The 12,212-nt window shown below is 38.8% G+C and overlaps 1 protein-coding gene across 1 annotated transcript in view; it reads left to right on the forward strand.

Moving 5' to 3' along the window:
• LOC308630019 (COP9 signalosome complex subunit 4-like) overlaps window positions 1-12,212 on the forward strand; it is a gene marked incomplete at its 5' end in the record, with an annotated part of 33,681 nt that overhangs the window by 7,869 nt on the left and 13,600 nt on the right. The window lies entirely within an intron of this gene.

Raw genomic sequence — 12,212 nt, forward strand, 5'->3', positions numbered from 1 at the left:
TATGTCATTACATAAAGCTCATTCTTTTTGATTTTCTATTGTTTGGCTTTATCATAATTAGTCAATTATAAACAATGCTGTAGTGATTATACACATATATGAATATATGTATAGGTGAAATTCTTGAATCTAAGGGTACATACATTTAAAATTTTGATAGAAATTATAAGTTGCTCTTTAATGTTAGACCTTCTAAACAACAATATCTTTGTGAACCTGATTACTCACACACACATTACCAAATTTTTTTATCCTTGCTAACCTGGTAGAAGAAAAATAGTATTTCATTCTAGTTTTAATTTGCATTTCATTTATCATGAATACTCTTGGACATCTTTTCATGTGTTTAAAAAAATCATTGAAAAACCCATTTTTTTGAGTGAATTATCTGTTTATGTCCATTAGCCATTTTTTTGTGTTTTTATCTTTTTTTTTTTAATAAAAGCTCTTCATGTATATAAGAAATTAACAGTTTCTTACCTCCCAATTTATTGTCCCCTTTTTGGCTTTGGTTATGATATTTTTGCGATGCAGAAACTTAAAATTTTTATATAGTTAAATATTTTAGTTTTTTATGGCTTCTGGGTTTTGTTGACTTGCTTAGAAAGGTCTTCTCCATTGTGAAATTACATATTTTAAATTCCTTCATGTTTTCTTCCAGTACTTTAAGTTTTCAAATTCTCTGGTCTCAGGACCCCCTTAGACTCTGAATAATTGAGAACCCTAGAGAGCTTTTGTTTATGTAGGGTATATCTGTTGATTATTGAATTAGAAATTAAAGTGAGAAATTTTAAAATATTTATTAATTCATTTAAAAGTAACAATAATAGATCTATTAGGTATAAACGTAAATGACATTTTAATTTAATTTAATTTGTTTTTTGGTCGCACCACACGGCTTGTAGGATCTTAGTTCTCCGACCGGGGATCGAACCCAGGCCCTGGGCAGTGGGCGCGCACAGCTCTAACCACTGGACTGCCAGGGAATTCCTGACATTTTTATAAAATAGCTGTTTTTTCTAAAACAAAAAAAGTTAGAGAATTGGAATTGTTTTACTTTGGACTTTACAAGTCTTTTCATTGTCTAGCTTAATAGACAGAAATTGAATTCTTAAATGTACTTCTGTGCTTAGCCTGTTTTGATGTTTTGGTGGGAGTATATGAAGAAAACCCAGCCTCACATAGATACGTAGTTGGAAAAAGGAGGCATGTTTAGTGACTTTTTCAGATAATCGTGGGTATTCATCTTTGATACTATAAGTTGACAAGTAGTGTAGTTTCTTATGGGTTAATTGGAATGTGGCATCTGAAACTATCAGTGAACATTTTGCACTCTATAATGTTAAAATCTTGGTCTGTCTTCAACGTTGATGGATCTTTTACCCATGTAAGATTTTGTATCATCATGTATTGGTTGTTTGGAGAATGTTGGTTTGCTGATTTTTGCGGAGCTTCCAAATATTGATGTACTTTATTATCCAATATCCAATATCCAATATATTACCACTGATCTCATCAGAAAAACCTTTAAGTATTGGGAGGTTGTCAGCCTCATAGTGGCAGATACAAGTTTTCAGAAATTTTAATTTTTTTCTTTAAAACTCAAATTTTATCAAGGGCAGCAAATGCTGTTGATTGGTGGTAACAGGCTCACTTTGCTCATTTTTAAGAAAATGTCTGCCAAATACCTAAGTCTGGAAACCATAATTTGTCAGTTGTTATTTTAAGTGAATGTGTTCCATGAAAAAGAGACTAGTTCAGCTTGCACTGTTTCCTTGGGACAACCATTATACTTTGGTTTATAGCAAAAGTGCTGTAAGTACATTTCCCATTTTGTCACACAAAATATAAAAAAGGTATGTTCTCAAGTGTCAAGATTTAATGAAAATAATTTTTTACTGCTGCTAGGACCTTCTTAAGTGAAACTATCTCTTTTGACTGTTGAGTGTGTGGCATGATATAGTTTGTTGCCAGCGCCACTGCCTTGATTTGTGCTATGGTGCCAGTAGTCTTTGCCACCATTGCCTTTGCACCAGCAGTGCAAATGTCAACTCAGTGAACAAGGCACAGGATGTCTTTGTTATTCTAAATTGAGTGTCAACCGCTGATCCCTTGAAAAGGTCATGGAGACCGCCTTTGAGAATCGCTGCTTTAGGGTTTCATTTTTTACCTTCATGCTTCCTCCTAGTCACGATCTCTAACCCCTGCCCCCCAAGAGTAATCACTAGTATAGATTAGTTTCGCCTACTTAAATTTACCTATAAATCCTAATCCAGTTGGATTTATTTTAGTGTAAGAAATGAGATAGGAAATTAACGCTTATTTGTTTGTTTTTCTAAATGGCTAGTTATTTGACCTGGCAGTCTTTATTGAATAATCCATCTTTTTTTTCCCTATTGATTTGAAGCACACTGTAGTAGATTTCTGGACATAGTATTCTGTTCTGTTAATGAGCCTGTCTATTTATGAATATACTTGTACTATGCTCTTCAAATTATTATAGCTTTATAGTGTTTTATTATCTTGCAGATCTACTTACCCTTCATTACTCTTTTTCTAAATTTTCCTGGCTTTTTGTCATATTTGCTTTCTCTCTCACTCTGTCTCTTACGCACACACACATATTTTTGGATGTGTCATTTTAAAGTAAGTTGTAGGCCATCATGACACTCCTTCTTTATATATCATCATGTATCTCCGTAGAACAGGAACATTTTTCTGCATAACTGCAATACCATCATCATCCCTAAAAAAATTAACAGTGATTCCACTGTAGAATTTAGCAGCTGGTCCATATTATCACTGCCCCAGTTAGCTCAAGAATATCTTTTATACCTGCCTTTTTCCTCTTGAACAAGGAGCAACTTCATGTGTGCCATTTGGTGATTATGGCTCTTTAGTCTTTAGACTCTTTTAGTCTCGAGTAGTTTCCTTATTTTTCCTGCCAACTTTATTGTGATATAGTTGACATACAACACTGTATAGTTGCCTCACTTAAAAAAAGAAAAAATACTGACTTTGAAGTTGTTAGGTAAAATGTCCTTCATCCTAGATTTTTTGATATATATATTGTTTTTTTATTCCTTAATCCCCTATATTTCCTGTAAAATGGAAGTTAGCCAGAGGTGAGATTAGATTCAGGTTATTTTTTTTCTAGCAAGAATACCTTATAATGATGCTATGTACTTGCTATTGAATCACGTCAGAGAGCACACACTGTCAGGTTGGTCCCACTGTTAGTGATGCTGAGTTTGTTCATTTGATGAAGGTAGAAATTCCATTGTAAAGGTACATTGTCCTCTTTGTATTTTGTAAATAATTCATGGGGTGCTGCTTTGACACTACAGAAATCCTGTTCTCCAAATTCCTTTCACATATTCCTTTCCATAATTTAAAATCTATTAATAATCCTTGCCTGGATCACTCATTATATGTGTAATATAAAATGAAAATGAAAAATGTTGATTTACTAATTCTTTTCTTCTGTATTTATTAGATAGTATTCTTCAGGAGCTTTCCTTTTTTCTCCTTTTTTTTTTTTTCCCAAATATCACTGTGGATTTTTTCTTAGCTTATTTCTCTGCATGTATAATATACACACAGAAAACTGTACATATCAGAAGTGTACAATTTGGTGAATTGTCACAAATGAACACCATCACGTAATCAATGTCCAGAACAAGAAACAAAATACTACCAGCACCCTGAAATATTCTGTCCTGCTTTCTCCTAACCACTGGCCCCAACCCCTATCCCCCAAGAGCAATTGTTAATATATATTAGCTTTGCCTGCTTCTTATATTTATATAAATGAAATCATATACTCTTGTCTTGCCTCTTTTGCTCAACTTTATGAAATTTATCCACATTGTTACATTCAGTTTCTTCATTTTCATTGTTATGTGGTATCCCATTATGTGAATATACCACAATTTGTTTATCCTATTGCCTTCTTATTAGCTATTAGTAATAGTACTGCTGTGAACGTTCTTGTATATTTGACTCTGTTTTTTATTTATTCAGTGTGTCACAATAAATTATAGTTGTTATTCTTTTTGATGCTCAACTTGTCCCAAATATGACCAAATTATGTCTTTTTGACACAGCCCCATTAGTCTTTGAGTACTTGCCTGAAATGTATCAGTAGCATAAAAAGATGCTTCAGGCCCCGTTTGTATTTTCCCTGTTGCAGACATGAAATCTGCTGTTTTTTGAGGATCTCTAGTTCCTTTTAATGAGGATAGTGAGATCAGGTTACTAGGTATGCTCATTGATGCTGGGTATCATTGTTATTAGGCTCTTTCACTATATAGAGCTAAAAATAAATTTAAAAAGAAAAAGTTTGTTCATAATATTATTTCCATTAGTTCAGTTCTTTTTTTAAACCCAAGATTTTATTTATTTTAGTGATTTTTTAAAATTAGTTTCTGCTTTATAACAAAGTGAATCAGTCATACATATACATCTGTTCCCATATCCCTTCCCTCTTGCGTCTCCCTCCCTCCCACCCTCCCTATCCCACCCCTCCAGGCGGTCACAAAGCACCGAGCTGATCACCCTGTGCTATGCGGCTGCTTCCCACTATCTATCTATCTTACGGTTGGTAGTGTATATATGTCCATGCCTCTCTCTCGCTTTGTCACAGCTTACCCTTCCCCCTCCCCATATCCACAAGTCCATTCTCAAGTAGGTCTGTGTCTTTATTCCTGTTTTACCCCTAGGTTCTTAATGACATTTTTTTTTTCTTAAATTCCATATATATGTGTTAGCATACGGTATTTGTCTTTCTGAACTAACTTCACTCTGTATGACAGACTCTAGGTCTATCCACCTCATTGCAAATAGCTCAATTTCGTTTCTTTTTATGGCTGAGTAATATTCCATTGTATATATGTGCCACATCTTCTTTATCCATTCATAAGATGATGGACACTTAGGTTGTTTCCATCTCCGGGCTATTGTGAATAGAGCTGCAATGAACATTTTGGTACATGTCTCTTTCTGAATTATGGTTTTCTCAGGGTATATGCCTAGTAGTGGGATTGCTGGATCATATGGTAGTTCTATTTGTAGTTTTTTAAGGAACCTCCATACTGTTCTCCATAGAGGCTGTACCAATTCACATTCCCACCAGCAGTGCAAGAGTGTTCCCTTTTCTCCACACCCTCTCCAGCATTTATTGTTTCTAGATTTCTTGATGATGGCCATTCTGACTGGTGTGAGATGATATCTCATTGTAGTTTTGATTTGCATTTCTCTAATGATTAATGATGTTGAGCATTCTTTCATGTGTTTGTTGGCAGTCTGTATATCTTCTTTGGAGAAATGTCTATTTAGGTCTTCTGCCCATTTTTGGATTGGGTTGTTTGTTTTTTTGTTGTTGAGCTGCATGAGCTGCTTATAAATTTTGGAAGTTAATCCTTTGCCAGTTGATTCATTTGCAAATATTTTCTCCCATTCTGAGGGTTCTCTTTTGGTCTTGTTTATGGTTTCCTTTGCTGTGCGAAAGCTTTGAAGTTTCATTAGGTCCCATTTGTTTAGTTTTGTTTTTTTTTTTCCATTTCCCTAGGAGGTGGGTCCAAAAGGATCTTGCTGTGATTTATGTCATAGAGTGTTCTGCCTATGTTTTCCTCTAAGAGTTTGATAGTTTCTGGCCTTACATTTAGGTCTTTAATCCATTTTGAGCTTATTTTTGTGTATGGTGTTAGGGAGTGATCTAATCTCGTACTTTTACATGTCCCTGTCCAGTTTTCCCAGCACCACTTACTGAAGAGGCTATCCTTACTCCACTGTACATTCCTGCCTCCTTTATCACAGATAAGTTGACCATATGTGCGTGGGTTTATCTCTGGGCTTTCTATCCTGTTCCATTGATCTATCTTTCTGTTTTTGTGCCAGTACCACACTCTCTTGATTACTGTAGCTTTGTAGTATAGTCTGAAGTCAGGGAGCCTGATTCCTCCAGCTCCGTTTTTCGTCCTCAAGACTGCTTTGGCTATTCGGGGTCTTTTGTTTTTCCAAACAAATTTTGAAATTTTTTGTTCTAGTTCTGTGAAAAATGCCAGTGGTAGTTTGATAGGGATTGCATTGAATCTGTAGATTGCTTTGGATACTAGAGTCATTTTCACAATATTGATTCTTCCACTCCAGGAACATGGTATATCTCTCCATCTATTTGTATCATCTTTAATTTCTTTCATCAGTGTCTTATAATTTTCTGCATACACGTCTTTTGTCTCCTTAGGTAGGTTTATTCCTAGATATTTTATTCTTTTTGTTACAATGGTAAATGGGAGTGTTTTCTTGATTTCACTTTCAGATTTTTCATCATTAGTGTACAGAAATGCCAGAGATTTCTGGGCATTAATTTTGTATCCTGCTACTTTACCAAATTCATTGATTAGCTCTAGTAGTTTTCTGGTAGCATCTTCAGAATTCTCTATGTATAGTATCGTGTCATCTGCAAACAGTGACAGCTTTACTTCTTCTTTTCCAATATGGATTCCTTTTATTTCCTTTTCTTCTCTGATTGCTGTGGCTAAAACTTCCAAAACTATGTTGAATAAGAGTGGTGAGAGTGGGCAGCCTTGTCTTGTTCCTGATCTTAGTGGAAATGGTTTCAGTTTTTCACCATTGAGGACGATGTTGGCTGTGGGTTTGTCATATATGGCCTTTATTATGTTGAGGAAAGTTCCCTCTATGCCTACTTTCTGCACAGTTTTTATCATAAATGGGTGTTGAATTTTGTCGAAAGCTTTCTCTGCATCTATTGAGATGATCATATGGTTTTCCTCCTTCAATTTGTTAATATGGTGTATCACGTTGCTTGATTTGCATATACTGAAGAATCCTTGCATTCCTGGAATAAACCCCAGTTGATCATGGTGTATGATCCTTTTAATGTGCTGTTGGATTCTGTTTGCTAGTATTTTGTTGAGGATTTTTGCATCTATGTTCATCAGTGATATTGGCCTGTAGTTTTCTTTCTTTGTGACATCCCTGCCTGGTTTTGGTATCAAGGTGATGGTGGCCTCGTAGAATGAGTTTGGGAGTGTTCCTCCCTCTGCTATATTTTGGAAGAGTTTGAGAAGGATAGGTGTTAGCTCTACTCTAAATGTTTGATAGAATTCGCCTGTGAAGCCATCTGGTCCTGGGTTTTTGTTTGTTGGAAGATTTTTAATCACAGTTTCAATTTCAGTACTTGTGATTGGTCTGTTCATATTTTCTATTTCTTCCTGTTTCAGTCTTGGCAGGTTGTGCATTTCTATGAATTTGTCCATTTCTTCCAGATTGTCCATTTTATTGGCATAGACTTGCTTGTAGTAATCTCTCATGATCTTTTGTATTTCTGCAGTGTCCGTTGTTACTTCTCCTTTTTCATTTCTAATTCTATTGATTTGAGTCTTCTCCCTTTTTTTCTTGATGAGTCTGGCTAATGGTTTATCAATTTTGTTTATCTTCTCAAAGAACCAGGTTATAGTTTTATTGATCTTTGCTGTCGTTTCCTTCATTTCTTTTCCATTTATTTCTGATCTGATCTTTATGATTTCTTTCCTTCTGCTAACTTTGGGGGATTTTTGTTCTTCTTTCTCTAATTGCTTTAGGTGCAAGGTTAGGTTGTTTATTCGAGATGTTTCCTGTTTCTTAAGGTGGGATTGTATTGCTATAAACTTCCCTCTTAGAACTTCTTTTGCTGCATCCCATAGGTTTTGGGTCATCGTGACTCCACTGTCATTTGTTTCTAGGTATTTTTTGATTTCCTCTTTGATTTCTTCAGTGATCACTTCGTTATTTTTTTTTTTTTTTTTTTTTTTTTTTTTTCTGTATGTGGGCCTCTCACTGTTGTGGCCTCTCCCATTGTGGAGCACAGGCTCCGGACGCACAGGCCCAGCGGCCATGGCTCACAGGCCCAGCCGCTCCGCGGCATGTGGGATCCTCCCAGACCGGGGCACGAACCCGTTTCCCCTGCATCGGCAGGCGGACTCTCAACCACTGCGCCACCAGGGAAGCCCGATCACTTCGTTATTAAGTAGTGTATTGTTTAGCCTCCATGTGTTTGCATTTTTTACAGCTCTTTTCCTGTAATTGATGTCTAGTCTCATAGCATTGTGGTCGGAAAAGATACTTGATACAATTTCAATTTTCTTAAATTTACCAAGGGTTGATGTGTGACCGAAGATATGATCTATCCTGGAGAATGTTCCATGAGCACTTGAGAACAATGTGTATTCTGTTGTTTTTGGATGGAATGTCCTATAAATATCAATTAAGTCCATCTTGTTTAATGTATCATTTAAAGCTTGTGTTTCCTTATTTATTATCATTTTGGATGATCTGTCCATTGGTGAAAGTGGGGTGTTGAAGTCCCCCACTACGAGTGTGTTACTGTCCATTTCCCATTTTATGGCTGTATTTGCCTTATGTATTGAGGTGCTCCTATGTTGGGTGCATAAATATTTACAGTTGTTATATCTTCTTCTTGGATCGATCCCTTGATCATTATGTACTGTCCTTCTTTGTCTCTTCTAATAGTCTTTATTTTAAAGTCTATTTTGTCTGATATAAGAATTGCTACTCCAGCTTTCTTTTGATTTCCATTTGCATGGAATATCTTTTTCCATCCCCTTACTTTCAATCTGTATGTGTCTCTAGGTCTGAAGTGGGTCTCTTGTAGACAGCATATATATGGGTCTTGTTTTTGTATCCATTCAGCCAATCTGTGTCTTTTGGTGGGAGCATTTAGTCCATTTACATTTAAGGTAATTATCTATATGTATGTTCCAATTCCCATTTCCTTAATTGTTTTGGGTTCACTCTTGTAGGTATTTTCCTTATGTTGTGTTTCTTGCCTAGAGAAGTTCCTTTAGTATTTGTTGTAAAGCTGGTTTTGTGGTGCTGAACTCTCTCAGCTTTTGCTTGTCTGTAAAGGTTTTAATTTCTCCATCAAATCTGAATGAGATCCTTGCTGGGTAGAGTAATCTTGGTTGCAGGTTTCTGTCCTTCATCACTTTAAATATGCCCTGCCTCTCCCTTCTGGCTTGTAGAGTTTCTGCTGAGAGATCAGCTGTTAACCTGATGGGGATTCCCTTGTGTGTTATTTGTTGTTTTTCCCTTGCTGCTTTTAATATGTTTTGTGTTTAATTTTTGACAGTTTGATTAATATGTGTCTTGGCGTATTTCTCCTTGGATTCATCCTGTATGGGACTCTCTGTGCCTCCTGGCCTTGATTAACTCTTTCCTTTCCCATATTAGGGAAGTTTTCAACTATAATCTCTTCAAATTATTTTCTCAGTCCCTTTCTTTTTCTCTTCTTCTTCTGGAACCCCTATAATTTGAATGTTGGTGTGTTTAATGTTGTCCCAGAGGTCTCTGAGACTGTCCTCTGTTCTTTTCATTCTTTTTTCTTTATTCTGCTCTGCAGCGGTTATTTCCACTATTTTATCTTCCACCTCACTTATCCGTTCTTCTGCCTCAGTTATTCTGCTATTGATCCCATCTAGAGTATTTTTCATTTCATTTATTGTGGTTTTAATCATTGCTTGATTCATCTTTAGTTCTTCTAGGTCCTTGTTAACTGTTTCTTGCATTTTGTGTATTCTATTTCCAAGATTTTGGATCATCTTTAGTATCATTATTCTGAATTCTTTTTCAGGTAGACTGCCTATTTCCTCTTCATTTGTTAGGTCTGGTGGGTTTTTATGTTGCTCCTTCACCTGCTGTGTGTTTTTCTGTCTTCTCATTTTGCTTATCTTACTGTGTTTGGGGTCTCCTTTCTGCAGGCTGCAGGTTCACAGTGCCCGTTGTTTTTGGTGTCTGTTCAGTGGCTAAAGTTGGTTCAGTTGGTTGTGTAGGCTTCCTGGTTGAGTGCCTGTGTTCTGGTGGATGAGGCTCGATCTTGTATTTCTGGTGGACAGGTCCACGTCTGGTGGTGTGTTTTGGGGTGTCTGTGGCCTTATTATGTTTTTAGGCACCCTCTCTGCTAATGGGTGGGGTTGTGTTCCTGTCTTGCTAGTTGCTTGGCATAGGGTGGCCAGCACTGTAGCTTGCTGGTCGTTGAGTGAAGCTGGGTGCTGGTGTTGAGATGGAGATCTCTGGGAGATTTTTGGCATTAGATATTATGTGGAGCTGGGAGGTCTCTTGTGGACCAGTGTCCTGAAGTTGGCTCTCCCACCTCAGAGGCACATCACTGACTCCTGGCTGCAGCACCAAGAGCCTTTCATCCACCCGGCTCAGAATAAAAGGGAGAAAAAGTAGAAAGAAAGAATTAGTAGAAGAAAGAAAGAAAGAAAGAAAGAGAAAGGAGGGAGGGAGGGAGGAAAGAAAGAACGAAAGAAAGAAAGGAGGGAGGGGAAGGGAGGGACGAAGGAGGGAAGGTAGGAAAAAGAGAAGATAAAGTAAAATAGAATAAAGTATGATAAAATATAATAGCGTTATTAAAATTAAAAAGTAATGATTAAAAAATTAAAAAAACAAAACAAACAAATAAAAAGAGAAACGAAAAAAACAGACGGATAGAACCCTGGGACAAATGGTGGAAGCAAAGCTATATAGACAAAATCTCACACAGAAGCATACACATACACTTTCACAAAAAAGAGAACAAGGGGAAAAAAATCGTAAATGTTGCTCTCAAAGTCCACCTCCTCAATTTGGGATAATTCGTTGTAGAAAGAGGAAAAGGGGAAAAAATCATAGATCTTGTTCTCAAAGTCCACCTCCTCAATTTGGGATGATTCGTTGTCTATTCCTGTATTCCACAGATGCAGGGTACATCAAGTTGACTGTGGAGCTTTAATCCGCTGCTTCTGAGGCTGCTGGGAGAGATTTCCCTTTCTCTTCTTTATTCTCACAGCTCCCGGGTCTCAGCTTTGGATTTGGCCCCGCCTCTGCGTGTAGGTCGCCGGAGGGCGTCTGTTCTTTGCTCAGACTGGACGGGGTTAAAGGAGCAGCTGCTTCGGGGACTCTGGCTCACTCAGGCAGGGGGGAGGGAGGGGTACGGAGTGCGGGGTGAGCCTGCGGCGGTAGAGGCCGGCGTGACGTTGCACCAGCCCGAGGCGCGCTGTGCGCTCTTCCGGGGAAGCCGTCCCTGGACCCCGGGACGCCGGCAGTGGCGGGCTGCACAGGCTCCCTGGAAAGGGGGCGTGGACAGTGACCTGCGCTCGCACACAGGCCTCTTGGCGGCGGCGGCAGCAGCCCCAGCGTCCCACGCCCGTCTCTGGGGTCCGCGCTTTTAGCCGCGGCTCGCACCCGTCTCTGGAGCTCCTTTAAGCAGCGCTCTTAATCCCCTCTCCTCGCGCACCAGGAAACAAAGAGGGAAGAAAAAGTCTGTTGCCTCTTTGGCAGCTCCAGACTTTTTCCCGGACTCCCTCCCGGCTAGCCGTGGTGCACTGACCCCTTCAGGCTCTCTTCCCGCCGCCAACCCCAGTCATCTCCCCGAGCTCCGACTGAAACCCGAAACCCGAGCCTCAGCTCCCAGCCCCGCCCACCCCGGCGGCCGAGCAGACAAGCCTCTCGGGCTGGTGAGTGCCGATCGACACCGATCCTCTGTGCGGGAATCTCTCCGCTTTGCGCTCCGCACCCCTGTTGCTGCGCTTTCCTCCGTGACTCCGAAGCTTTCCCCCTCCACCACCCGCAGTCTCTGCCCGTGAAGGGGCTTCCTAGTGTGTGGAAACCTTTCCTCCTTCACGGCTCCCTCCCACTGGTGCAGGTCCCTTCCCTATTCTTCTGTCTCTGTTTATTCTTGTTTCTTTTGCCCTACCCAGGTACGTGGGGAGTTTCTTGCCTTTTGGGAGGTCTGAGGTCTTCTGTCAGCGTTCAGTAGGTGTTCTGTAGGAGTTGTTCCACGTGTAGACGAATTTCTGATGTATCTGTGGGGAGGAAGGTGATCTCCGCGTCTTAGTCTTCCGCCATCTTCCCCCAGCTCCCTCTAGTTCAGTTTTTAATGTCATCAGTTGTCATGTATTTTTTCACCATTTAAAGGTCCTTGAAGGTATAAATGGAAACTATGAAAATCAAGTTTCCCATCTGAGAAATGTTTGTTCATCTTTTATAAATTTTTTATTATTAGGGGAAGAATGCATGTTCATTGTAGAAGTACAGATAAGCAAGAAGAAGAAAATAACAACTATAACTGGAATCATGTGTAACATTTTGGCCTATAGTTGGCTCTCCATATCCAGGGGTTCCTCATCCACAGATTCAACCAACTGTGG

The sequence above is a fragment of the Mesoplodon bidens genome, assembly GCF_964165515.1.
Source record: "Mesoplodon bidens genome assembly, chromosome: 1".
In the NCBI taxonomy this organism is placed as follows: Eukaryota; Metazoa; Chordata; class Mammalia; order Artiodactyla; family Ziphiidae; genus Mesoplodon; species Mesoplodon bidens.